Source organism: Harpia harpyja, chromosome 4 (assembly GCF_026419915.1).
Source record: "Harpia harpyja isolate bHarHar1 chromosome 4, bHarHar1 primary haplotype, whole genome shotgun sequence".
In the NCBI taxonomy this organism is placed as follows: Eukaryota; Metazoa; Chordata; class Aves; order Accipitriformes; family Accipitridae; genus Harpia; species Harpia harpyja.
The window spans coordinates 131,981-159,072 of NC_068943.1; the positions used below are offsets into that span (position 1 = coordinate 131,981).

The 27,092-nt window shown below is 53.7% G+C and overlaps 1 long non-coding RNA gene across 2 annotated transcripts; it reads right to left on the reverse strand.

The window, feature by feature from the left end:
• Positions 1–19,879: 19,879 nt before the first annotated feature.
• Positions 19,880–26,856, reverse strand: LOC128141304 (uncharacterized). Of its 2 annotated transcripts, XR_008234950.1 has the most exons (4): positions 26,757–26,856; positions 25,696–26,231; positions 22,154–22,226; positions 19,880–20,138 (listed from the first exon to the last, which is right to left on the reverse strand). It is a non-coding gene; the product is annotated as an uncharacterized LOC128141304 (long non-coding RNA). The 2 variants fall into 2 exon arrangements; XR_008234949.1 differs by lacking the exon at positions 26,757–26,856 and having other exon boundaries at positions 25,696–26,358.
• Positions 26,857–27,092: the final 236 nt, after the last annotated feature.

Here is a 27,092-nt window from a genome sequence, read left to right on the forward strand (position 1 = left end):
AGAGGGAAGTCAACCTGGCGTAGGCGTAACGTGCTCCAGAACAGACCTTAGTTTTAGTATTCGTATTAAAATATTTCACAGAAAAAATGTGGAAGGAGAGTTGGCACATTCTTAATGTTAACTTTAAAGTCCATACTACAAGTACCTTTGGAAAAACGCAGACACACATCGTAGGCGTACCTTGTACTTGCAGACCACTACGGAATCTTTCCATCTGTCTTGTACTTTCACGGCAGAAGAAAGGGCAACCACGGTGAAATGGTGGCAGCTGACATCCACCTGAGAGAGGGGGAAAAAAAAAAACCAACAAACAAAAAAACAAAACAAAACAAAACTTTAGCATAAAACTGGGTAGGAATCCAAAGCTGCCTTTTTTTGTGAAGGTTTGTGAAGACAGTACGACTGAGCAGAGCAAAAAGTATTTTTGCATCATCTTCGGTACAGCTGTTGACACAGGCCACTAAAGCTTTTGCATTTTTCAGACAACTGTGCCTTTTTTTTTTTTTTTTTTTTTGACTCATTGGTAACTTTAGTTTCACTAGAACTCCCTTTCCTAGATACACGCAGGTGACAGACATAGAGACCTACATACATTTTCTCAAGCCTTAGTATAGCCAAGACTTCATCACCCTATATGTCCCAAGCCGAGTATTTTTGCTAAAGAGCACAGCAACACATCTGTCCTTGTGAACTGCCTCGTTGCAAAAAAGGAATGATTTTTTCCAGGCCGTTGCTCCAAACGGTCAAGATCTTTTAAAACCGCAGTTGTGCCACCAAACCCGCTCAGGGTCCCTCCTAGCTTTTGACTGCCCTGAGATTTAACAGGCACACGCTCCATTCCATCTTCCAACAGCAAAAATACGTTAACGCTCTCGGACCCAGAGCGCAACCCTACGGATGTCCACACACACATCCCCTGCCGTTTTGATGAGGAGCCACCGAGCATCCCTGCGAGCACAGCTGCACGCGCCAGATCGGTTTCACCTACGCCGCCAGTTACCGGTTTCGGTGAATGTAGTTTCTGACGCTTTAAACCGAAAACCGTATCTCGATGCTTCGCCACAGTAGAAACGACCCATCGCTAGAATGCTACAAAAACGCAGTAACACAAGTTGCAAACCCACAGCAGCAACAGCTCCAGAAATATTTAGACCAGGAACAAGGGAGAAAAATAAAACAGCTTCATCTCACGCGCAGGGGAGCGGCAGGCAGAGAAAAGGGTCGGCATTCTGAGCCCTTACAGAAAACGGGCATTCTCCTTCCATTCCTCAGCCCGTCCGTTAAGGTCTCAATACCGCAACGCTACTACGGCAACGTCGAGAGTAGGGAACAACAGCCCTGCCGCTGGACTTGCCATTGACCCATGCTATTTACGTAGCAGGATGCGTACGCAGAGGGACGCGTTTTGCCACGCACAACCCTGAACTTCCTGAAAGTTTACATTTACCAAAAAAAAGCCATTTGGAACATATTGCCAAACAACATTTGGCAATAAAGCTTTGATGCGTTTGACACACGCAAATTTTTGGTCACTTGCTATTTGCTTCCTGTTGCTGCTGCTGTTCTTCCTTCAGAAATTCTACTTGTAGCCAAGTTATTCACTACTGGTTCAAGCATTTGCCTTCCTGGTATTACCAGCACATTCACAGAGGCAAGTAACTTAATTGCTCTTCTACGATTATCCAAATGACAATTACAGCCATGAAAGAGAAGGAGAGGTCAGGCAGCAGAAGAGCTCTGCAGGCTGGCACCAGTCAATAATGCACTCTTTAAAAACAAACAACAACAAAACAAAACCGTGACCCTGTATCCTTTTTTTTTTTTTTTTCTTTCAGAGCTCATCCCTGCCTCAGCATTTTGTCTCATCAGAGCATGAAGCGCAGGTGACCCGTACCCTGACGACTTTTGCGTGTGATGAATGCCTGTTCAGAAATAGTCCAGATCTGCAGGACTGGTGTCATTTTTATGGTTTTAATCATCATAACTCAGATTTTATTTACTCACGCATTTGTGAGGAAACTAATTCACTTTTAGACGCTGCCTCTCCTTTTTTGGGGGGGGGGGGGGCGGTGGGGGGGGGTGGAATGTCCTAGAGACTGAAAACAATTACGATTCACAGCTCCCAACCATGACAGAGTGGTGGAGAAAGCAATGAAAGCAAAGACCAACAGCAGCAACATTAACTGAAAGTTGGCTTTAATTCCGATCACGTACTTAAGCGACTCTCCAAGTCTACGCCTCGGTCCGATGAACGACTAGTCCTTTTTTGGAAGGACAAACTTTTTTACTTAAAAGGCCTAGACTGAAGACTCCGCTGAACGGAATGGGGATTGTGCCACAGGACAACACGCCATCACCACTCTTAATGGGGAAGAAAAAAAAAATAAAATACAAATAAAAATCAAGTTTAAGTACCAGTTTCCATCATGTTTCACCCATTACATCTCTACTGGCATCTAGGTGCTCAAAAGTGAACTACAGGGACACCACATATTCCTAAAAATTCAGTTATACATAAAAAAATAAAAGGCTATCTCCAACTTGCCCATAAAATCAGTATGAACAGAGAGAAGAGAAACACTCGACCCTAAAGAAGCTAACAGGCAGCTCTGAATTTACCAGACATGAATTTTCGTTCTTTCACCTGAAACACAAACATACCAAGGGACCAGTTCAGGAACCGGGCACGATCTGTTACAGCAATTTTTCCATCAGCTCTTCTGCACTAGCAGCAAATTTGCCTTTTCTGTGGGTTTAACGTGGAGCATCTGTAGTGCCCTCGAACTCGCAAGTGTTTCTCTCCGCTCCCCCAGCCCGATACGTGCGATTACCTGAGCGGCAAGCGGAATTAACCACGCAGGATTTTCTTCGTGTGACGCGGAAGGTGACGCTGGGAAAAGAGGAGACAAAGGAATGAACCTGCTTGTCACACCCAGCCAACGGTGAAAAGACAGGGGAGGATTCTGCCGGAAGGGCTCTGCACCCCAGGAGCTCCCACCGGCCGGTTTCTCTCCCCTTTGCCCGGTACCGAGGGGACGACGACACCTCGCCCGCGCCCCCTGGCGGGGGGGGCTGCCCCAGGAGAGCCGGGGGACCCCCACCTCGCTTCCGCCCGCGGGAACGGACCGGGCGAGACCCTCCACGCAGAGAGAGGAGCGTGGCGTGGATCGCATCCCCGAGGGAAGAGGCCGGGCTCCCCGCTGGCAGAAGGACAACTCACCTCCCCGCTGCTCGGAGCCGCTCGCTGCGGACAGCCCTGCCTGCGCCCGGCCGCTCTTCGGCCGTGCCGGGAGCGCGGTCCGGCCGACGGATGCTCCAGCGAAAAGACGCTCCAGCTCATCGTGGCTCCTGCTCGTTACAGCCGCAGGTACTTTTGCCTCTGGCTAACGCACGCTCCAGACAGCGGACACCCCGCCTCGTTCCAGCTCCCGCTTGCTACGGTTCTGGCTCACTGAAGCCCCAGCTCCGCACTGAAGCTCCGGCTGATTTCAGCTGCTTCTCCTTACAAGCTCCAGCTATGTGCAACGGCCTGGGCTTTCCATAAGGTTGTATATCAACTGCTGTCAAAACCGGAGCATTAGGATTAAACATCAGAGTTACACGCCGTATAAATATGCGTTAGTTTGGGCGATTAATTACTGAACAACTATTCTGAGCAGCGCAGAAAGAAGAGCTGCACTCAAAGAGGGCACGTGGGGTCTGAAAAGCGCCTTTCCCCCCCACAGACCATCGCAGATGTTGAGTTCGGCCGGCTGCGTGCCGGCCTCCCGAACTTCGGCGTCCGACACAACCAGACCCCCATCTCCGGGGAGGGTCCACGCGCCCTGCCCACCCCCTGCTTCCCCCCGCAGCTCCCCACACCCTCCCACCCGCCTGCCAAACCAGCCAAGCCGGCTCCCGCTTTTGGCCCCCACGCCGGCTGACTCGGGGCCCATTTGGGAGCCAAAAAACCCGGCTGCCGAGCCTGTTCTCAAGGCCCAAAAACGCAGGGCCGGACCTCTGTTTCTGGGCCCAAAGCCGCGCAGCAGCTCGGTCTGTTTCCGAGCCCCAAAATCAGCCAGGCGAGCCTGTTGTCAAGCCCCAGGAACAGAAAACTTGTTCTCCATTTCTGACCCTGCAGCGCCCACGGGCGACGCCGAGCGTAGCCACCCCCCAGCCCTGCACCCCCGGGGCCCCACGCGCAGTTTTGGGGAGTGCTCGGGACCGGCGGAGGGCCCGGCCCCACGCCTCTGCAGGGCAGCCCCAGCACAGGCAGGGCGTCGCTTCACGATCGCCGTTTCAGGCTTTATTTCCCCGCCACGGCCGGCACGGCCAGGCCCCCACCCCAAACCCCCGAGCCGAAGCACCCCCGCGGGTAGCCGGGCCCAGCCACCCGGAAAACAAGAAAACCAAAGAGGGAACAAGACAGAGAACGTGGGGAAAGGCAAGGAGACGGACACAGAAACAGAGAGAGCGCGAGAGGGATAGGGAGCAGGACAGAGAGATGGAGCAAGAAAGGAAAAAGGGACGGGAGGCAGAACCAAGGGAAAGAGACACAAGGACGGGGAGCAGGACAAAGGGACGGAAGAGAAAAAAAAAAAAACAGCGACGGGCTGCAGGACAGAGATGAAGGGATTAAATAGACACAGGGAGCACGACAGAAGGACAGGGAGAGACAAAAGGCACAAAGAGCAGGCCAGCAGCGGAGAAAACCAACTGCGATGGGCAGTGGGAGAGAGATAGGGAAAAAGAAAAAAAATACTGAGGAGCAGAACAAAGAAAGAAGAGACAGCTAGCTGGACAGGGGGACACAGTTAGAAAGGATGGGAGAGGGAACGGGGCAGAGAGAGACAGACAGAAAAGGTAGCGAAAGAAAGCAAGGCAGAGGGACAGCAAGGCGGGGCGGGGGGGAAGGGACAGGGGTCTGGACAGATGGAGAAATAAGCAGCAGGGACAGAGGAAAAGAGACAGAAAGAGGGACAGGGAACATGGCAGAGAAGGACAAATCAGGACAGCGGCAGGACGGAGATAAAAAACTGGGACGGTCCTCAGGACAGAGAGGAATACAAATACGAGCAGGGAGCGGGACAAAGGGATACAGCGAGAAACGACGGGACAGGAAGCAAGACAGAGCGACAGACAAGAACAATGGCAACGAGAGAGAGAGAAAGAGAGAGACCGTGAGAAGCACAGGGGGTTGGGGAATTTAGAAAGAGAAGTATCAGGAGCCCTGCAGAGAGAGGGAGGGTGAATAAAAAAGGGGCAGGAAGCAGCACAAAGGGTCAGAGAGAGTAAGAGATGAACAGGAAGGAGGACGGGAATGACAAAAATAAACAGCAACAGCGAGCAAGACAAAGGGATAGAGAGAGAAAGAGAAAGTAGAAAGAAGAGAGAGAGGAAGGCAGGGACACAGAGCGGCACGTACAGGCGCAGAGAGGAAAAGAATGCCAGGGAACAGGCCAGAGAAATTGGGAGGCGGGGAAAGAGGTGGATGCAGATCAGGACAAGGAGATGGAAAAGGAAAAAACAGCGACTGGCTGCAGGACAAAGACGGGGGGCGGCAGGGGGGGAAGAGGGAGAGGGCGCAGGACGAGAACGCAGAGAGAAAAAGGAAGGGGGGCAGTCGAACAAGAGAGAGAAAGGGGAAGAAGAAGAGGGAGCAGGACAAGAGAATAGACAGAAGAGGAGAGGTACAGGGAAGAAAAAAAAAAAAACCAAAAAAACCCACAAACACCACCCAAAAAACCCCAAACGTCACAGCAGCATGGGAAAGCGAGGGGGCCAGGAGAGAGGGAGGGAGGGACCGGGACGCACAAGAGGAGCGACAGGGCCTCGAGGGCCTAGGACTCACCGGAGCTCTCGCTCTTGGAGCTGCCAGGAGACCTTGCCAGCTCAGACGCTTCTTTCTCCTTCTCTCCTCCCTTCCTCTTCTGGAACTCCCGTCGCTTGGCTGTCCTCCACGTAACGGAACACGCGAGCGTCTCACAGCTCTTACGAGATGAGGCCTCCTAGACACGTAGCCTCGCTCGCTCACTCGCTACGTGGCCGTACCCCGCTGCTGGTCGTGCATACAGACCCTGGCGGTCTGACCTGCTGCGGACTACGAGGAGGGATGCTCCCACACCCGGAGAGGCAGGCTCTCTCTTGCCTGCAGCGGGAGGCAGCTGCCAGCCAGACGGCCTTCCGCTGCTTCTTCTTTACCTTTCTGTGGCCTCTCCAGCTTCCGCAGCTCCCGCCCACAGCCAGTAAGCGCTCCGCCTGTCCCTCTGCGCTCCCGCGCCGCGAGGAGAGGGAGGCCAGGCAGAGACAGCCCACGCAAGCCTGAGGCTGCTGCAGTCAACGGCATCCCCAGGGGACGAACGGACAACCGCACCCACAGCGTGGCCTCTGGGAGAGGGAAAGAGGCAGCAGTGACCGTTAGTACCGCAGCTCGACCCTGGCCGGAGCCCCTCCTTCCGCAGGGGCTTCCGCAGACGCCGCTCGTTCCCCGCGCCGCTGCTAACGGCACCCCCGTTAAGGGAGACTCCAGACCACCGCAGGGCCAGCTTGCTGCCCTCGCGACAGGGCTCGGGGGCTGCCTGCGGCTACAGCGCAGGCTTCAGGGGAGGGGCTGGAGCTGGGGGCAGCCGCGCGGGCCGAGCGGGGCCGGGGGAGCTCTGGCGACTCGGGCGGGCGCCCGCTGGCCGCGCCTGGGGGGTGCCCGCCTCCGTCCCCTCTTCCCTTCTACCGGCTCTCTCTCGGGGAACTCCCCGGCGCTGCCCTGGCCCGGCTCGCCTCCGGCGGACCGGCAGCCTGCCGCGGCGGCCGCTTCGCAGCTTCCCGTCCCGCCAGCCCCGGGCGGCCAGCGGGCAGGAGGCACCCCTCGCCCTCGCCGTCGCCCTCGCCCCCGCCCCCGCCGGAGGGGATCGCTCGCCTCACCCGCGGTCCCGGCGCTCGCCCGCTGCCGCCGAGACCCGCGCGCCGCCACGCTGCTCCCGGGGACCGCGCATGCGCCGGAGGGGCCGGAGCCGGCGCGCCAACGCCGGGCTGCCCCACGCGCAGAACGGCGCATGCGGCCGGGAGGGCTGGTCGGGGAGCGGGCGCAGCGGGAAGCCCGCGGAAAACCACGCGAAACCGGCAACGCTCCTGCGTCTGACCTGGTCGCACTCCGGGGGCCGCGGCGGCGGCAGCAGCGAGGACTACGCCGCGCCCGAGAGCCACGCGGCTGCCCGGCCGCCGAGTCCGCGGAAACTACAGCTCCCGGCATGCTCCGAGGGGACGCCGCTTCCGTTTCCGCCCACCCCCACGCCGGCGCAGCCGCAGTCTCCGCCGAGACCCCAGCGCCGCTCCGGGCAGCTCCGGCGCGCTCCCGCCGCCGGCTCCGGACAGTCCCCGCCGCCGGCTCCGGCACGGCGCGGCACCCCCCGCCCGGCTCCGGTCAGTCCCCGTCGCCGCCGCTCCGGCACGGCGCGGCACCCCCCGCCCGGCTCCGGGCAGCGCCCGCCGCCGCCGCTCCGGCACGGCGCGGCCCCGCCCCGCTGCCGCTCCGCGCGTCCGGCACGGACCCCGCCGTCCTCCTCGGGGCTTTCCCCGGGACCCGCCGGGCGATCGCGCAAGCCCCGCCACGAGGCCCGGGCCCCCCCCGGCCCACGTGCTCCCGGCCCCCCGCGAGCCCCCAGGGCCCCGGCCCCCCCCCGGCCTCGGCACAGGCGGCCCCCACCTCCCCCGGGCCACCCCCGCCTGGGACGGTCGCGGTCCGAGGGGCGCCCGGCCCCGCTCACCTTCTCCCGAGGGGCAGCCGCAGCCCGGCCACCGCTCTGCTCCGCTCCGCTCCTGCCTGGGCTCCCACCGGCCCCGCCGCGGCCCCTCCCCCGGCAGCCCCCCCTTCCCAGGGAGGGGCCGTCGCCATCAGCCTCACTGCCCGCACCTGGGGCTCCTCCAGCCCCGGCCCGCAGCTGCGGTACCGAAATCCCGAATAAAACTCCACAACACCCATGGGAAGTTCAGAAGCAGGCGCTTCGTTTATGGAATGAAAGATGTCAAAGTAAGATGACTCTTGACGAGCTGTTCACTGGGGTAAAAATACAGATTTTAATACCCGTCTTATTTTAGTTCTAAGACTTGGCAATTGCCAGGTATCATCTTTTCGATTTACCCAGGTCCACCGCCGAGGCCACAAGGGAGATTTCTTCCAGAGAGAGGATAGAGTTATTAAGTCTAAAGTCCATTATTTGCTTTTGTCCTTCAGGAAGAGGTGAGTGGAGCATCTATCATCACTATTCACCCACACAGTTAACCCTAAACTTTTCACCTGTCCTTTAATACAGTCACTTCCAAGCTAATTTTTTTCCATTATTAAGAGGGGACCCAGGATCATTTAAAATATTATTCTACTTTCTACAAATACATGCCCCATCTTAGAGCTTTAGCTACTAGAGAAAGTCTTTGGATTTTGGGGTCAGAGGAGTTGCAAGTCTAAACTTTCATACCCTTCTCTTTAGGATGTGTGATTTTTCTCTGTATGTCTAAACCAATCTAAATTTCCCTAGATGGTCCTGACTCTGGGTGGATCTAACAAGGATCCTGGAACTCCAGTAAATTCTAAACATCGTTTTATATTTTAAATATGGTCCCAAGTTCCTTTCTGCACTTGTCTCTACGGTTTTGGCAACTGGCAGCCCCAAGGGGTCTTTGTACAAGTTTCTCCCGAAGGGCGATAAATTTATTCTTTTGTCCGTGAGGTGGATGGTTTGGTAATGTTATAATTCAAAATGCTATAATTCCTTCTTTCAAATTTAAAAAAATAATTGCCTTTTAAATCCATCCAATTTAATTTGCTAAAATGATTCTCATTGTTCTACGTCTTTTCTCAAGTTTTGGTTAAATTCAGTGTCAGTATTCTCCACGGAACTAGATTTTCATCTGACTTTGGAATCGGAAGGCAGGCTGTTATCGAGGTTAAATTTTGTGTCTTTACAAAACTTCGAATCAATTCCAAAACTAGAATTTTTTTTTTTTAATCAAAATTACAGAAACGGTTAATATCAAGATTAATAGCTCAAACAATAATTGTTTCATTTTGTTTATCTTATGTTTAGAACCCCTCAAAAAAAATACTTAAACCCTATAACACACAAAAAGATTACTGCCCTTGACAATATTCCTAATAGCAACCCCAATATTATAAACTTTACACAATTCTTTTCCCAAATAGATAACGTGAAACTTACTTACAGGTTTTCAGTTTCAAAGGGCCAGTTTCTTTAGACTTCCAATTCCCTGTTGGTGCTTTCTTTAGTCTTGAATAATGAAGCCAAGGTTCTTCGCCCAGACCTTTACTGCTCTAAGTGTTGTTAAAATGACTCGATACGGTCCTTTCCACTTCTCAGTGATTTTATATATATTCAATCTCCTGGTCGGAAGGGATGCGCTGCTACGTCCAATTCTAAGGGTCCAGCTGCGGAGACATACTGACGAAGTTCTTGAAAAGAATTTCTCAAAGAAATCATAACACCTTTTAAAAACATATCTCCAAAGCCACTCCAGATACTCAGAACATAGGACTCTTGATACGGTCTTTCATATAACATTGCATAATGACTTAAATTTTCTTTCTCTTCTGGCTATACTCTGATTCTTAATAGAGCCATGGGTAAGGCTTTAACCCATGTGAGTGAGGTTTCCTGACAAATTTTACTCAACCGTTGCTTGAGGGTATAGTTCATTCTTTCTCCCCAACCCCCCCCCCCCCGCCCCCTTGCTTGTGGTCTATATGGGGTGTGATAGTCTCAATCTATAGATAATACTTTGCTCGACTTGTCTCATCATCTTTGCTATGAAATGAGGGCCATTGTCAGATGACATTCTTACAGGCACCCCATAGTTTGGTATTATCTCTCTGAGCAAGACTTTAACTACTTCTCTTGCTTTGTCGGTGTGACAAGGGAAAGCCTCGGGCCACCCAGTAAAGATATCCACTAAAACTAGGGTAGATCCTTCTTTTCAAGGCAATTCTATAAAATCAATTTGCTAGTATTCCCCTAAAAAATTTCCTTATTTAATAATTCCAAAGATAATCTTATTACTGATTTGGGGATCATTTTATATATAAATTTCACATCCGCTTATAATTGTTTAAACAATCTTTGTCGTATTTTACTTTCTGTTCCCCGATATACTTTGTTATGTTCAGCTCGGGCAATTTCTCTTATTATTGTGGGCGGGACTATTATTTGACCTGTCGGTGTTACAGCCTGTCCTGTTTCATTTTGTTAGCCTGCAATCTAACAATTAATTCTTCCATCTTTTTCATTATAATTTGGAGTTTCTTTAGGCAATTTTATACTTTTCTCTGGAACTAGCGCTAGGATGCCTTTTTCTGCAGCCTCTTTAGCAGCTTTATCAGCCAGTCGGTTACCTGCGTTAGGAACAGTCTTACCTAACTGGTGCGCTTTACAGCGCGTTATCGTGACTGCTGTTGGTTTTTGAACGGTTTCTAACAATTTCGGTATTTGTTCTGCATGCTGAATGGTGGTTCCTTGTGCAGATAACAGTCCTCTCTCTCTCCATATCGCTCCATGCGCACGTACTACTCCAAAAGCGTACTTTGAGTCTGTCCAAATGTTGACTCGCTTTCCTTGACTTAGTTCCAGAGCTCGAATAAGAGCTATCAATTCAGCCTTTTGGGCAGATGTCATCGAAGGCAAAGTTCGCAACGCAATTACCTCCTCGGTTGTTATTGTCTATCTGGATAAACGTTTTCCTTCACAGATGAAACCGCTTCCGTCGGTATACAGTTCCCAGTCTGCTGCTTCTAGCGGCACATCTCAGAGATCCAGTCAGCTGGGGTAAACTCTTTCGATTGTCTGCAAGCAGTCACGTTCCAGTTCTCCTTTAACTTGATCAGTTGTTGAAAACGCAACAGGGTTAACGGTGGTAGTAGTTTTTAAGTAAACATCATCTTGTTCCAGCAACACCACTCGGTATTTCGGCATTCTGCTAGGGGATAACCAATGCCCCACTTTCTGTTTTAGCGCAACAGTTATCGTATGGGAAACGTACAGTGATCCTTTGTCCTCAGGTGAACTTAGGAGCTTCCTGGATCAGTAGCACAGTTGCAGCGACGGCTCTCAGACGACCAGAGCATCCCAGACTCACGTGATCTAATCGCTTCGAGAAGCAGGCCACAGCTCGCCCACTTGGCCCTAAATATTGGGCCGGGATGCCCAGAGCTATACCTCTTCTTTCGCGAGTGAAAAGTTCAAATGTCTTTGTGAGATCCGGCAGGCCTAGGGCTGGCACCCCTGTTACAGCCTGTTTCAATTCCTTGAAAGTAGCTTTCTCGGCATCAGTCCAATCCATTGTTTGAGGTTTTGAGCTGCTCCTATAAAGGTCGGACCCGCAAGCCACAACTGATAATCGACAGGTGACACCACGCAACCGTTCCCGGAAATGCTCTTCATTAATTTGTTAGTCTTAGGTTCGGGGAGACGACAAATTGCCTCTTTGCTCTCAGTTCCTAATTGTCTCTGTCCTTTTAGGATTTTAAAACTCAAATAAGTTTCTTCTTTCTGGGTTATTTGGGTTTTTTCTTTTGACACTCGCTATCCACTGATTCCCAAAGAGTTCAAAAAGTTAATAGTTAACTTTGTGCATTGTTCTTCCATCTCAGCTACAATTAACAGATCATCCATACATTTCAACAAGATTTCTTGATTATTTTCTTTCTTCCAAAGCTCTAATTCTCGTGCCAATGGATTTCCAAAGATGGTAAGACTATTCTTAAAGCCTTGAGGCAAGACTGTCCGTGTATATTGTCTTTTTCTCCCAGTCTCAGGATTTTCCCATTCAAAAGCAAAAAGCTCTTGACTGTTGGGATCCAAGGGAATGCAGAAAAAGGCATCTTTTCAGTCTAACACTGTGAACCATTCTCGTTTCTCTGTTAGGGTTGTTAACAAAGTATAAGGATTTGCTACTACCGGATGAATATCTTGTACTATTTGATTTATTGCTCTGAGGTGTTGAACTAATCTATAATCTTTTTCATTAGCCTTTTAACAGGCAAGGTCGGGGTGTTATATTTGGATTCACATTCTGTTAACAATTTATATCTTAAAACTTTTCGTATTATCAATACTAACCCTTTCCGGCTTTCCAGTTTTAGGGGGTATGGCTTAATTCTTAGCGGATTCGATCCTGGCTTTAAATCCAGTCTCACAGGTTCTGCTTTTTGGATTTACCGGGAACTTCCCAGTCCAGACGATTGGAATTACAGCATTATACTTTGACTGGTATGATCTTCTGCTTTCGGTAACCATCCTGTAACAACAAAGCCACTGCTTCGATACGTTTAGTTTCTGGAATTAAAATTTTAATCTCTCCATTTTTTAATTTAATTTCTGCCTCTAAGTTCTCCAGTAGATCTCCCCTTAACAGGAGTTTAGGAGAATTTGGCACATACAAAAACTGCTGAGTGACCCATTGCTTTCCTAATTTCATTGTTAAAGATTTAAAGAAGGGTCTAGTTTCTCGTTCACTTGTTGCACCAACACCACCAATTTCTTCAAAACTTAACTCTCCCTCTAAGGTATTTAAAACTGAAAAGGTGACTCTAGCGTCAATTCATATTCAATTTTCTGTTCTCCCAGTTTAGCTGTAACCAGAGCTTCTGCTGGGAGACTCCCCTCCGGTCCCCGTCAGCTGCGTTCACTTAAAAAGAACAAATCGACATATGGCACTTCATTCCATTTACTCTCTCTCCTACAAAACAACAGTAATTGCAATATAGTATTATAACTCAAAGTTCTGTTTGTTTCCCATTTTTCCTGCAATTCACCCCAGTGTGCCAACAAACATCCCAACGGTGATGTTTTTGGTATCTTTTCATCAGCAGTTCTATTTCCTGCACTCTTATTCTTAAACAATTTTGCTAGTGCCATTATACTTATATACATTCAAATCCCAAATCCCAAACAAACGCAAATGACAGTTGTCCCAAATAATACACAAAGTCCAACCCAGCAATAGCTTTCGCTTACGACTTAGGGGCAGACGCCTAGGCTTCCACTGCAAACGGGTACCCTCCAAGCCCCAACCCTGCGAAGCTTTCGCCGCGCCTCACGGGCAGGCTTTCCAAACAAATTCCAAAGCAGCAGCGCCTTACCTTTTTTCCAGGGAACGCCGCGAGGAGCTTTGTGAGTCGAGGGCGATGGTTCTCCCCGAGAATACCTCGGCGCCGGCCGGAGTTTGATCGACGCTCGATCTCGTCCAGTCTCACTCGCAAGGTCCCGTCTGGGTCGCCAAAACCGTTACCGAAATCCGGAATAGAACTCCTTAACACCAACGTGAAGTTAAGAAGCGGGCACTTAGTTTATCGCAGCGCTGGGGACACGGGGGATCGCTCCTCCAAAGGCGTGTCCCACTTAGTATCGAAATCCGTCAGTTTTTACAGACTTTTTCTGTCAGGTCATTGTTACATAAGCTCTTTCCATAAAAAGGCATACTATGCTCGTTCTTAAATTTAACCTTTCTAAGGATTGGTCCTTTGATTATATAACCTTATCAATATTCTTATTTAAAAACAATCATTGGTCAGTTACACTTAGCTCTACTGACTGGAATCTTCGATACTCAAATCAAGATGGGAAGGGTAAGGGGGTTTCCAAGCAGCAAACTGGCGTCCACGACGGTTTCCTTCGTTTCTTGAAACGGAACATAGAAAAACCTGTAACTTCCTGCTGAGGTTTCTAGGGTTAGCTATTTCCAACCTTAACAATATTAAGGTTCCGATAGTCACACGTAACGCAGTTCCTAAAGTTTCTATGGCTACGTTTCAAACGTAACAATCCTATACGTTACGCTTCACAATTTTACTTCTTAATCAAACCTAACTCTTCTACGTGATTAAATTTTGATTTCTTTACCAGAATATTTGCAACAGCTGGAGCCCAGCAGGAACGGGGGGGGCATGGCCCGACCCCCCCCAGCGCCTCACCTCCTCCTCCCCTGGGCTCCCTCACGGCCCCTCGCCCCGTGCAAAGGGAGCGCAAACGCAGCCCGGAGGGCAACGGGGCCGGCCGGCCGGCGGCCGTTCGGTCAGTCGCGCGCCTAACGAGTCCTGCCAGCGAGTCCGCTCCGGGGCTCGGGGCCCCCCCCGACGCTCCCCCTGCCCCTGGGACACCTCTGATAGCATATTTCCGTACATTCTGTATGGCACGTCTAAATAGTTTTGGATGGTTTTAATATTTTGTACCAGCCGTGGAAACTGGTTTGCTGCTAGGTGACTGTAAAAGTGAGATTTAGTAAATAATTATTAGAAATCTTACACTAACGCGATGATTGAAACAATAGACAAAAGTATAGCCAAGCAATTAACTAGCAGAGGTAGGTACTCCTAAGTTTTGCAGTTCTTTGCTCTTATGACTAGATGAGAACAATGCTGAAACTGACCGCATGCGATTGAAACTGCGTTAAGCTTCAAGATCAGAGAACCAAGGACAAGAATAAAGACTTCAAGGACAGCCAGCAAGAACTTCAAATGGGTCGGTGGTCGCAAAAGCAGCCCTTCGTCTCAAATGGATCCTTCATTGCGCGTGATCGGATGTAGGCAGTGCTATGATAATCAGTTGCCATCATTTTTATGTATACGTATACTAATCTGATTCATATGCAATTAGTTAGTCTATATGACCTGTTTGTGCTAAAGGTGTGGCACGCACGCTAGGTGGAACTATCCCCCGTGCATCCAGCGCTGCAATGAAGAATGCCTGCTTTCTAAAACGCCAAAACGAGCCTTAGAGAGTTTCTTGGACCGGCTTTTCAGTATCAGAGGTACAAGGGAGGAAAGGAAAAAAAAAAAAAAGCAGCGGTGTGGGAAAGAGAGGGGCAGGGAGGGACCAGAACGCAGAAGAGGGGAGAGAGAGACAGGGCCCCGAGGGCCCGGGGCTCACCACAGCTCTCTTTCTTGGCGCTGCCAGCAGACTTTGCCAGTTCAGACGCTTCTTTCGGCTCCTCTCCCGCTCCCCTCCTCTTCCGTAACTCCGGCTGCACGGCCGTCCTCCCCCTAGGAGAACACGCGTCTCACAGGTCTTGCAAGACGAGGCTTCCTGGGCACGGAGCCTCGCTCGCCCGCACGCCACGCGGCCGTACCGCACCGTACCGTCGGTGCTGCGTACGGACCCTGCGGTGCACCCTGGCGGTCTGACCTGCTGTGGACTACGAAGAGGGATCCTTCCACACGCGGAGAGGCAGGCGCTCTCTTGCCTGCAGCGGGAGGCAGCTGCCGGCCGGGCGGCCGGCCGGCCTTCCATTTCTTCTTCTCTACCTTTCTCTGGCCTCTCCAGCTTCAGCCGCAGCAGCTCCTGCCCACAGCCGGTAAGTGCCCTGCCTGTCCCTTTGTGCTCCCACGCCATGCCGCGCCGCGCCACGCCGCGCGGAGAGGGAGGCCAGGCAGAGACAGCCCATGCAAGCTTTCCTTTCCGGCGGCGTTTCCTTACCGGGAGGAAGCGAGGAGCGCGGCGGCACCTCCCGCCGGCGCCGCATTGCCGGTACCGTCGGACGGCACGTGCGGGACGGGGGCAGCCCCGCGCACTCGCAGCCTCCGAGCTGCAGTACCGAACGTTGGTCACGAGGTGGCGGAAGAGAGCGGCTGCAAAACGCGCAACCGCGCATGCGCGGCTCCCGAACGCCAGGACCGCCTTCTGGTTGCTAGGCAACAGCAGGAGTGCCGTAAACCGCGCCACCGCGCATGCGCGGTTGCCGAGGCGTCGTGTCGCGCTACGGTTGCTAGGCAACAGCGGTGAGGGCCGTAAAAGGCGCGCCGCGCATGCGCGGTTTCCGCTCTGCCGTACAGCGTCTCGGTTGCTAGGCAACAGCACGAGCGCCGTAAACCCCGCCATCGCGCATGCGCGGTTGCCGAGGCGTCGTGTCGCGCTACGGTTGCTAGGCAACAGCGGCGAGGGCCGTAAAAGGAGCAGCGCGCATGCGCGCCTCCGCGCTGCCGTACAGCATCTCGTTGCTAGGCAACAGCGCGAGCGCCGTAAACCCCGCCACCGCGCATGCGCGGTTGCCGAGGCGTCGTGTCGCGCTACGGTTGCTAGGCAACAGCGGCGAGCGCCGTAAAAGGCGCACCGCGCATGCGCGCCTCCGAGCTGCCTTACAGCATCCTCGTTGCTAGGCAACAGCACGAGCGCCGTAAACCGCGCCACCGCGCATGCGCGGTTGCCGAGGCGTCGTGTCGCGCTACGGTTGCTAGGCAACAGCGGCGAGCGCCGTAAAAGGAGCAGCGCGCATGCGCGCCTCCGCGCTGCCGTACAGCATCTCGTTGCTAGGCAACAGCACGCGGGCCGTAAACTGCGCTACCGCGCATGCGCGGTTGCCGAGGCGTCGTGTCGCGCTACGGTTGCTAGGCAACAGCGGCGAGCGCCGTAAAAGGAGCAGCGCGCATGCGCGCCTCCGAGCTGCCGTACAGCGTCTTGGTTGCTAGGCAACAGCACGGGCGCCGTAAACCGCGCCACCGCGCATGCGCGGTTGCCGAGGCGTCGTGTCGCGCTACGGTTGCTAGGCAACAGCGGCGAGCGCCGTAAAAGGCGCGCCGCGCATGCGCGGTTTCCGACCTGCCTTACAGCATCCTCGTTGCTAGGCAACAGCACGAGCGCCGTAAACCGCCCCACCGCGCATGCGCGGTTGCCGAGGCGTCGTGTCGCGCTACGGTTGCTAGGCAACAGCGGCGAGCGCCGTAAAAGTCACAGCGCGCATGCGCGCCTCCGCGCTGCCGTACAGCATCTCGTTGCTAGGCAACAGCACGCGGGCCGTAAACTGCGCTACCGCGCATGCGCCGTTGCCGAGGCGTCGTGTCGCGCTACGGTTGCTGGGCAACAGCGGCGAGCGCCGTAAAAGGAGCAGCGCGCATGCCCGCCTCCCCAGCTGCCGTACAGCCTCTCCCTTACCAGGCAACAGCGGGGGCCCAGCCACACGCGCCACCGCGCATGCGCGCCTCCCGAACGCCGGTTCCCACCTTCGCTGAGCATCAGCTGCATGAGACACCACTGACAGCTCAGCCCAGTAGAGACCAGCCACAGGTGGCAGCTACTTACTGGGGGCACAGGGCTTACGTTTCCCTGCCCTTTCCCCACTCGCAGCCCGGGCAGTCCTCTTCATTGCCTCCGTTCCAAAAAGCACCCGAGTGGCTGGAGCCTTTACAGCAGTCAAGCGCAAACAACAGACAATGTGGGCGGTCGCTTCTGTCCCTGCCCCCCCACCCCATTCTCTAGAGAGGAGAAGCAGCACAGGGAACCTGCAAACGGCAGGGGGGGTTGCCCTGGACCAAGCCCTAGGGACTGCTCTATCTGTCTGCACGTGGCATCAGGGTTGTGGGAGGGACAGCAGCCAGTCAACAGATGCTGGCGAGAGATTTAAAAAAAAAAAAAATAACGCCTGGTTCAGGTGACAGCCTGAAGGCAGGCCACGAGAGACCCAAAGCTGCTTCGTGCCAGAGGGGCAGCTCTGTTCAGCAGGAAACGGCGCGTCCCAGCGGACCAGATGCGAGCGGCCGACCTGCAAGTGAGCGATACCCTGGCGATCCTGGGGCTCTGTTGGGGTAGGCGCACCTTTCCTCACCTCTGTGCTATCACAACTCTGCTCTCCTAATCCTGCACGCACGCAAGGCTTCTTGGGCGGGGCTTGTCTCTTATCGAAGAGACGCTGCACGGTGTTACTTACCGCCCTGCCCTCCGGCGTGCAAAGTAATTAGACGGGAAGCAGGGAAAGCAAAAGAGGCGCGTCGGGATATTAGATGTCCTCAGCAGATGACCGTAGAGCCCTCGAGGTTCCACCTTTGCTCCCTACAGGAGCGTGGCTCCGCACTCCTTGCCGCTCCCGCCAGCAAGCGTCACAATTGCCCTTTGCTGCCTGCAACGCGCAGTACCTGCACGGCCCGAGTACTGCTGCTTACGGAGCAAGAGGCGCTCGCTATAAAGCGGCAATGAAGAACAAGGACGGCCCGTCAAGACGGCAGGAGGAACACAGAGAGCCTCCAGCATTAGCCAGGCAGGGCTTCCAACTCACCTCGTGTCGTGGTTTAACGCCAGCCGGCAACGAAGCCCCACGCGACCGCTCACTCGCTCCCCCGCCCCCAGTGGGACGGGGAGACAATCGGAAGGGCGGAAGTGGGAAAACTCGTGGCTTGAAACAAAAACAGTTGAATCATTAAAAAGAAACAACAACAACAACAACTTGTAAGGAAAAGAAGAAAAAAAATGACAGAGAATGGGGTGCAGGCAGCATGCCAGGGGTCTGAAGCCTGACGGATGATGGGGGGGGGTGGGGTGTGGAATACGGAGGGGGGGGGGGGGGCAGGAGATAGGAGAGCAGGGGATGCGGGGGGAAACAACTCGCGTGGGTGAAGGGGGCGGGCCGGAGCAACAGGGGGGCATATGGGGGAGAAACACACACGGCGGGAGGGTAGGGGAGGGTACAAAGGTGCACGGGGGGACACGGGTGGGGATGACCTACCCCAGGGAGTCCACCCGGGATGATCCACAGCAGGTAACTCACCTGGGATAACCCGCAACAGAGAATCCACACCGGGAGGACCCCCAGCAATGCCCCTCAAACTGCCTGTGCTTCATCCCCAATCTTCCCCAAACTGGGGAGTTTTCTGCTTTTTCAAAATACTCAGTTTGGGGTGTGTTTCAGTGCTTTTCCACAACATAAAAAGGGGAGATCTTTTGGTTGTGGTTTTGTGCATGAAAACGGGGTGGGTTTTTTTGCTTTCCAGCTGCGCAAATCCAGGCGGATTTGGCTTTCCCAGGAGTCCCAAATTCGTTCGGTTTTTTCCCGTTGCAGACCCAGAATCAGGGGGTTTGGGGTTGTCCTGGTTTCGGCTGGAATAAAGTTAATTTTCTTCTGAGTAGCTGGTACAGGGCCATTTTGGATTTAGGATGAGAACAATGTTGACAACACACCGACGCTTTAGTTGTTGCTAAGCAGTGTTTATACTAAGTCAAGGACCTTCCAGCTTCTCATACCGCCCTGCCAGCGGAGGCTGGGGGTGCACAAGAAGAGTCGCTGAGCTAAAGGAGGATTCCAGGTAAACAGGTCAGCTCGAAATACACCACCTCCTTTAAAAGTTAAGAGCGATTTGAACGCTTAAAATCAGCATTTAGGCTAATCGATACCATTTTGAACACCTTCTTAGCATACAAGTAAACACTCTCGCCGGTGTTGGAAAACGTCTCCTCCCTTCCTTACAGCACTGCTGCAGGGAGATAACCCTGGGAGGCTGCGGGACGAGGTCGTACGCAATCAGAATCTACGCTTACGGATCCACCGCAACAGCTACAGCCCTTGCGCTGCTGCTGCTGCTTTGCATCTTGCTCGTTTGGTGAATAAAGCTGAAAGTGAAGTGGAAAACTTCAAAAAGCAAAATGAAAAATAAAGAATAAATCTCAATAATTCACTTTACACTAAAAGGGTGTGCCCATGTTTATATACATCCAATAAAAATACATTATTGAAGCAGTAACTCACCAAAACCACCTCAGGACTCACTGTCACTAGTTACAAGGCTGCTGATGCTTCCTGGGAAAACCTGGAAAACACACGGAAGCGCCGCCAGTTTGTCCTGTTTTGTCCGCGTCTCTTCTTTGACCTTGATTGCTTTTAGTACAGGTGCTAGTTATCTCAGTATGGTTGTCGAGTACTCCTATAAGATATTTAAAAAAACTCACTGACTGCAGAAGCATAAAGCTTTTATCGTGAAAACAAAGCCCGTTTCTTCTGAGCAGCTGAACTCTTACGAACAGTTTCTCCCCTCTTTTAGTACAAAATTATTTTCACGGTATCATTTACTAGTAAGCGCACGGAAACAGAAGATTACGTGCTTTCAGGAAGAGGAAATAGACAGAGGGAAGTCAACCTGGCGTAGGCGTAACGTGCTCCAGAACAGACCTTAGTTTTAGTATTCGTATTAAAATATTTCACAGAAAAAATGTGGAAGGAGAGTTGGCACATTCTTAATGTTAACTTTAAAGTCCATACTACAAGTACCTTTGGAAAAACGCAGACACACATCGTAGGCGTACCTTGTACTTGCAGACCACTACGGAATCTTTCCATCTGTCTTGTACTTTCACGGCAGAAGAAAGGGCAACCACGGTGAAATGGTGGCAGCTGACATCCACCTGAGAGAGGGGGAAAAAAAAAAACCAACAAACAAAAAAACAAAACAAAACAAAACTTTAGCATAAAACTGGGTAGGAATCCAAAGCTGCCTTTTTTTGTGAAGGTTTGTGAAGACAGTACGACTGAGCAGAGCAAAAAGTATTTTTGCATCATCTTCGGTACAGCTGTTGACACAGGCCACTAAAGCTTTTGCATTTTTCAGACAACTGTGCCTTTTTTTTTTTTTTTTTTTTTGACTCATTGGTAACTTTAGTTTCACTAGAACTCCCTTTCCTAGATACACGCAGGTGACAGACATAGAGACCTACATACATTTTCTCAAGCCTTAGTATAGCCAAGACTTCATCACCCTATATGTCCCAAGCCGAGTATTTTTGCTAAAGAGCACAGCAACACATCTGTCCTTGTGAACTGCCTCGTTGCAAAAAAGGAATGATTTTTTCCAGGCCGTTGCTCCAAACGGTCAAGATCTTTTAAAACCGCAGTTGTGCCACCAAACCCGCTCAGGGTCCCTCCTAGCTTTTGACTGCCCTGAGATTTAACAGGCACACGCTCCATTCCATCTTCCAACAGCAAAAATACGTTAACGCTCTCGGACCCAGAGCGCAACCCTACGGATGTCCACACACACATCCCCTGCCGTTTTGATGAGGAGCCACCGAGCATCCCTGCGAGCACAGCTGCACGCGCCAGATCGGTTTCACCTACGCCGCCAGTTACCGGTTTCGGTGAATGTAGTTTCTGACGCTTTAAACCGAAAACCGTATCTCGATGCTTCGCCACAGTAGAAACGACCCATCGCTAGAATGCTACAAAAACGCAGTAACACAAGTTGCAAACCCACAGCAGCAACAGCTCCAGAAATATTTAGACCAGGAACAAGGGAGAAAAATAAAACAGCTTCATCTCACGCGCAGGGGAGCGGCAGGCAGAGAAAAGGGTCGGCATTCTGAGCCCTTACAGAAAACGGGCATTCTCCTTCCATTCCTCAGCCCGTCCGTTAAGGTCTCAATACCGCAACGCTACTACGGCAACGTCGAGAGTAGGGAACAACAGCCCTGCCGCTGGACTTGCCATTGACCCATGCTATTTACGTAGCAGGATGCGTACGCAGAGGGACGCGTTTTGCCACGCACAACCCTGAACTTCCTGAAAGTTTACGTTTACCAAAAAAAAGCCATTTGGAACATATTGCCAAACAACATTTGGCAATAAAGCTTTGATGCGTTTGACACACGCAAATTTTTGGTCACTTGCTATTTGCTTCCTGTTGCTGCTGCTGTTCTTCCTTCAGAAATTCTACTTGTAGCCAAGTTATTCACTACTGGTTCAAGCATTTGCCTTCCTGGTATTACCAGCACATTCACAGAGGCAAGTAACTTAATTGCTCTTCTACGATTATCCAAATGACAATTACAGCCATGAAAGAGAAGGAGAGGTCAGGCAGCAGAAGAGCTCTGCAGGCTAGCACCAGTCAATAATGCACTCTTTAAAAACAAACAACAACAAAACAAAACCGTGACCCTGTATCCTTTTTTTTTTTTTTTTTTTCTTTCAGAGCTCATCCCTGCCTCAGCATTTTGTCTCATCAGAGCATGAAGCGCAGGTGACCCGTACCCTGACGACTTTTGCGTGTGATGAATGCCTGTTCAGAAATAGTCCAGATCTGCAGGACTGGTGTCATTTTTATGGTTTTAATCATCATAACTCAGATTTTATTTACTCACGCATTTGTGAGGAAACTAATTCACTTTTAGACGCTGCCTCTCCTTTTTTGGGGGGGGGGGGGGGGCGGTGGGGGGGGGGTGGAATGTCCTAGAGACTGAAAACAATTACGATTCACAGCTCCCAACCATGACAGAGTGGTGGAGAAAGCAATGAAAGCAAAGACCAACAGCAGCAACATTAACTGAAAGTTGGCTTTAATTCCGATCACGTACTTAAGCGACTCTCCAAGTCTACGCCTCGGTCCGATGAACGACTAGTCCTTTTTTGGAAGGACAAACTTTTTTACTTAAAAGGCCTAGACTGAAGACTCCGCTGAACGGAATGGGGATTGTGCCACAGGACAACACGCCATCACCACTCTTAATGGGGAAGAAAAAAAAAATAAAATACAAATAAAAATCAAGTTTAAGTACCAGTTTCCATCATGTTTCACCCATTACATCTCTACTGGCATCTAGGTGCTCAAAAGTGAACTACAGGGACACCACATATTCCTAAAAATTCAGTTATACATAAAAAAATAAAAGGCTATCTCCAACTTGCCCATAAAATCAGTATGAACAGAGAGAAGAGAAACACTCGACCCTAAAGAAGCTAACAGGCAGCTCTGAATTTACCAGACATGAATTTTCGTTCTTTCACCTGAAACACAAACATACCAAGGGACCAGTTCAGGAACCGGGCACGATCTGTTACAGCAATTTTTCCATCAGCTCTTCTGCACTAGCAGCAAATTTGCCTTTTCTGTGGGTTTAACGTGGAGCATCTGTAGTGCCCTCGAACTCGCAAGTGTTTCTCTCCGCTCCCCCAGCCCGATACGTGCGATTACCTGAGCGGCAAGCGGAATTAACCACGCAGGATTTTCTTCGTGTGACGCGGAAGGTGACGCTGGGAAAAGAGGAGACAAAGGAATGAACCTGCTTGTCACACCCAGCCAACGGTGAAAAGACAGGGGAGGATTCTGCCGGAAGGGCTCTGCACCCCAGGAGCTCCCACCGGCCGGTTTCTCTCCCCTTTGCCCGGTACCGAGGGGACGACGACACCTCGCCCGCGCCCCCTGGCGGGGGGGGCTGCCCCAGGAGAGCCGGGGGACCCCCACCTCGCTTCCGCCCGCGGGAACGGACCGGGCGAGACCCTCCACGCAGAGAGAGGAGCGTGGCGTGGATCGCATCCCCGAGGGAAGAGGCCGGGCTCCCCGCTGGCAGAAGAACAACTCACCTCCCCGCTGCTCGGAGCCGCTCGCTGCGGACAGCCCTGCCTGCGCCCGGCCGCTCTTCAGCCGTGCCGGGAGCGCGGTCCGGCCGACGGATGCTCCAGCGAAAAGACGCTCCAGCTCATCATGGCTCCTGCTCGTTACAGCCGCAGGTACTTTTGCCTCTGGCTAACGCACGCTCCAGACAGCGGACACCCCGCCTCGTTCCAGCTCCCGCTTGCTACGGTTCTGGCTCACTGAAGCCCCAGCTCCGCACTGAAGCTCCGGCTGATTTCAGCTGCTTCTCCTTACAAGCTCCAGCTATGTGCAACGGCCTGGGCTTTCCATAAGGTTGTATATCAACTGCTGTCAAAACCGGAGCATTAGGATTAAACATCAGAGTTACACGCCGTATAAATATGCGTTAGTTTGGGCGATTAATTACTGAACAACTATTCTGAGCAGCGCAGAAAGAAGAGCTGCACTCAAAGAGGGCACGTGGGGTCTGAAAAGCGCCTTTCCCCCCCACAGACCATCGCAGATGTTGAGTTCGGCCGGCTGCGTGCCGGCCTCCCGAACTTCGGCGTCCGACACAACCAGACCCCCATCTCCGGGGAGGGTCCACGCGCCCTGCCCACCCCCTGCTTCCCCCCGCAGCTCCCCACACCCTCCCACCCGCCTGCCAAACCAGCCAAGCCGGCTCCCGCTTTTGGCCCCCACGCCGGCTGACTCGGGGCCCATTTGGGAGCCAAAAAACCCGGCTGCCGAGCCTGTTCTCAAGGCCCAAAAACGCAGGGCCGGACCTCTGTTTCTGGGCCCAAAGCCGCGCAGCAGCTCGGTCTGTTTCCGAGCCCCAAAATCAGCCAGGCGAGCCTGTTGTCAAGCCCCAGGAACAGAAAACTTGTTCTCCATTTCTGACCCTGCAGCGCCCACGGGCGACGCCGAGCGTAGCCACCCCCCAGCCCTGCACCCCCGGGGCCCCACGCGCAGTTTTGGGGAGTGCTCGGGACCGGCGGAGGGCCCGGCCCCACGCCTCTGCAGGGCAGCCCCAGCACAGGCAGGGCATCGCTTCACGATCGCCGTTTCAGGCTTTATTTCCCCGCCACGGCCGGCACGGCCAGGCCCCCACCCCAAACCCCCGAGCCGAAGCACCCCCGCGGGTAGCCGGGCCCAGCCACCCGGAAAACAAGAAAACCAAAGAGGGAACAAGACAGAGAACGTGGGGAAAGGCAAGGAGACGGACACAGAAACAGAGAGAGCGCGAGAGGGATAGGGAGCAGGACAGAGAGATGGAGCAAGAAAGGAAAAAGGGACGGGAGGCAGAACCAAGGGAAAGAGACACAAGGACGGGGAGCAGGACAAAGGGACGGAAGAGAAAAAAAAAAAAACAGCGACGGGCTGCAGGACAGAGATGAAGGGATTAAATAGACACAGGGAGCACGACAGAAGGACAGGGAGAGACAAAAGGCACAAAGAGCAGGCCAGCAGCGGAGAAAACCAACTGCGATGGGCAGTGGGAGAGAGATAGGGAAAAAGAAAAAAAATACTGAGGAGCAGAACAAAGAAAGAAGAGACAGCTAGCTGGACAGGGGGACACAGTTAGAAAGGATGGGAGAGGGAACGGGGCAGAGAGAGACAGACAGAAAAGGTAGCGAAAGAAAGCAAGGCAGAGGGACAGCAAGGCGGGGCGGGGGGGAAGGGACAGGGGTCTGGACAGATGGAGAAATAAGCAGCAGGGACAGAGGAAAAGAGACAGAAAGAGGGACAGGGAACATGGCAGAGAAGGACAAATCAGGACAGCGGCAGGACGGAGATAAAAAACTGGGACGGTCCTCAGGACAGAGAGGAATACAAATACGAGCAGGGAGCGGGACAAAGGGATACAGCGAGAAACGACGGGACAGGAAGCAAGACAGAGCGACAGACAAGAACAATGGCAACGAGAGAGAGAGAAAGAGAGAGACCGTGAGAAGCACAGGGGGTTGGGGAATTTAGAAAGAGAAGTATCAGGAGCCCTGCAGAGAGAGGGAGGGTGAATAAAAAAGGGGCAGGAAGCAGCACAAAGGGTCAGAGAGAGTAAGAGATGAACAGGAAGGAGGACGGGAATGACAAAAATAAACAGCAACAGCGAGCAAGACAAAGGGATAGAGAGAGAAAGAGAAAGTAGAAAGAAGAGAGAGAGGAAGGCAGGGACACAGAGCGGCACGTACAGGCGCAGAGAGGAAAAGAATGCCAGGGAACAGGCCAGAGAAATTGGGAGGCGGGGAAAGAGGTGGATGCAGATCAGGACAAGGAGATGGAAAAGGAAAAAACAGCGACTGGCTGCAGGACAAAGATGGGGGGCGGCAGGGGGGGAAGAGGGAGAGGGCGCAGGACGAGAACGCAGAGAGAAAAAGGAAGGGGGGCAGTCGAACAAGAGAGAGAAAGGGGAAGAAGAAGAGGGAGCAGGACAAGAGAATAGACAGAAGAGGAGAGGTACAGGGAAGAAAAAAAAAAAAACCAAAAAAAACCACAAACACCACCCAAAAAACCCCAAACGTCACAGCAGCATGGGAAAGCGAGGGGGCCAGGAGAGAGGGAGGGAGGGACCGGGACGCACAAGAGGAGCGACAGGGCCTCGAGGGCCTAGGACTCACCGGAGCTCTCGCTCTTGGAGCTGCCAGGAGACCTTGCCAGCTCAGACGCTTCTTTCTCCTTCTCTCCTCCCTTCCTCTTCTGGAACTCCCGTCGCTTGGCTGTCCTCCACGTAACGGAACACGCGAGCGTCTCACAGCTCTTACGAGATGAGGCCTCCTAGACACGTAGCCTCGCTCGCTCACTCGCTACGTGGCCGTACCCCGCTGCTGGTCGTGCATACAGACCCTGGCGGTCTGACCTGCTGCGGACTACGAGGAGGGATGCTCCCACACCCGGAGAGGCAGGCTCTCTCTTGCCTGCAGCGGGAGGCAGCTGCCAGCCAGACGGCCTTCCGCTGCTTCTTCTTTACCTTTCTGTGGCCTCTCCAGCTTCCGCAGCTCCCGCCCACAGCCAGTAAGCGCTCCGCCTGTCCCTCTGCGCTCCCGCGCCGCGAGGAGAGGGAGGCCAGGCAGAGACAGCCCACGCAAGCCTGAGGCTGCTGCAGTCAACGGCATCCCCAGGGGACGAACGGACAACCGCACCCACAGCGTGGCCTCTGGGAGAGGGAAAGAGGCAGCAGTGACCGTTAGTACCGCAGCTCGACCCTGGCCGGAGCCCCTCCTTCCGCAGGGGCTTCCGCAGACGCCGCTCGTTCCCCGCGCCGCTGCTAACGGCACCCCCGTTAAGGGAGACTCCAGACCACCGCAGGGCCAGCTTGCTGCCCTCGCGACAGGGCTCGGGGGCTGCCTGCGGCTACAGCGCAGGCTTCAGGGGAGGGGCTGGAGCTGGGGGCAGCCGCGCGGGCCGAGCGGGGCCGGGGGAGCTCTGGCGACTCGGGCGGGCGCCCGCTGGCCGCGCCTGGGGGGTGCCCGCCTCCGTCCCCTCTTCCCTTCTACCGGCTCTCTCTCGGGGAACTCCCCGGCGCTGCCCTGGCCCGGCTCGCCTCCGGCGGACCGGCAGCCTGCCGCGGCGGCCGCTTCGCAGCTTCCCGTCCCGCCAGCCCCGGGCGGCCAGCGGGCAGGAGGCACCCCTCGCCGTCGCCCTCGCCCCCGCCCCCGCCGGAGGGGATCGCTCGCCTCACCCGCGGTCCCGGCGCTCGCCCGCTGCCGCCGAGACCCGCGCGCCGCCACGCTGCTCCCGGGGACCGCGCATGCGCCGGAGGGGCCGGAGCCGGCGCGCCAACGCCGGGCTGCCCCACGCGCAGAACGGCGCATGCGGCCGGGAGGGCTGGTCGGGGAGCGGGCGCAGCGGGAAGCCCGCGGAAAACCACGCGAAACCGGCAACGCTCCTGAGTCTGACCTGGTCGCACTCCGGGGGCCGCGGCGGCGGCAGCAGCGAGGACTACGCCGCGCCCGAGAGCCACGCGGCTGCCCGGCCGCCGAGTCCGCGGAAACTACAGCTCCCGGCATGCTCCGAG